General features: G+C 38.8%; 1 protein-coding gene across 1 annotated transcript in view; it reads right to left on the bottom strand.

Annotated features, from left to right (window-relative positions):
- Positions 1 to 1,411, bottom strand: part of LOC101853390 (dopamine receptor 2) — a 15,535-nt gene that overhangs the window by 5,614 nt on the left and 8,510 nt on the right. The gene's annotated exons all lie outside the window — the stretch shown is intronic.

Genomic DNA, 1,411 nt, shown 5'->3' with positions numbered 1-1,411 from the left:
AATAAATAAATAAATAAATAAATAAATAAATAAGTAAATAAATAAATAAATGTTTACAAAAGCACGCAGTTACTCCAAGAAAGTCTTTCATAAGAATGTTCGATTTTCTTTCAACTTCTGGGCATCTGCGGTTCTGTATTTTCCCTCGCTCCACCACACGTCGTAGACTGCGCGTAGCTCACCTAGCAGTCAGTCCGCAGTCCCCTTTCTTCCCTCTCACGTGAGTACGTCACAGCTGTGGGCGTAAAATTAAATACTCACCAGCGCAGCTTCCCACCCCCCTCCAACCCCTTCCCCTCTCATCCTTCCTCTCACCCTTCCTCTCACCCTTCCCTCCACCCTTCCCACCCGGACTACAACAACGTAGACGTCGCACCTCCTTAATTCACCCTGAATTCTGAAAGTGAATTGCCCCAGACAGACAGGGTTTTAGGTTAAATAAGCTGTTAAGCCTGCTTTAGCAGCCCATGAGTTGTTCTTTGGCTGTGGTGCTTTGATCAGATTTCAAAACATCGTCCTGTTTAGAGTTAGTCAACTCTGGCAGACTAGAAGACACAATAATTCATCGATTGATTTCCCGGAGTATTTAAACAGTCCTCAGAAGTGGTTATATCATTTTGATGGATTTGTAGCCAGCACACTTGGTAAGAAAAACAAACCACTCGTATGGCAAAGACAAACGTTTTGATCTCTCTTTTAAAAAAACGCAAAAGTAGAAATTACTTTTAGTACCCCCCCCCGAAAAAAGACAAAGAAAAACAAACAAACAAACAAACAAACGAACAAATATGGAAACCAAAAAAACCCCCCCAACAACCCCCAAACAAACAAACCAGCAAACAAATAAACAAATAAACAGAAACTAATTTGGTGACAAGACTCAAATTCCACAAGGCAGGACGTTGAGCTGAATAAACACTCATTAGACAGCGGAAAAACTGAACCGTCTAAAAACGATAAAAGGAATTTAAAGAGATAAAGGTTACAATACCGTAATAACAATTCAAGGCATATCAACTTTCCCACATACGCCAACTTGTCAGAGATAGAGCGGTGTTTGGTATCGTAACTTGGAAACAAGTTTGCTTTTGTTTGAAGTTGAAGGAAGGTTCTGTGTTATGGAGAATCTCAAGATAGACTACCTAATATTTTCTCGTCTTAAAAAAAAAAAAAAAAAAAAAAAAAAAAAACCAAAAAACAACTCCCCTTAAAAAACAACAACAACAACAAACAAACTCGAAACAAACCCGCTTCAGGGATTATTTATAGATTCTAGCAGAACAATACGACTCTTAACATCCCGGAAGACACTTAAATCCTTTTCCAAGAGAAATCAAATCATTTCGAGGTGTGAAACGACCAGAACAGTTTTCATTCCTTGTTAGAAAAAGCAAAAAAAAAACCCAACACC

This window comes from Aplysia californica, unplaced genomic scaffold, assembly GCF_000002075.1.
Source record: "Aplysia californica isolate F4 #8 unplaced genomic scaffold, AplCal3.0 scaffold00230, whole genome shotgun sequence".
NCBI lineage: Eukaryota > Metazoa > Mollusca > Gastropoda > Aplysiida > Aplysiidae > Aplysia > Aplysia californica.
Note: the sequence above shows the minus strand (reverse complement) of the source record. Positions and strands in the feature narration are given on the sequence as shown.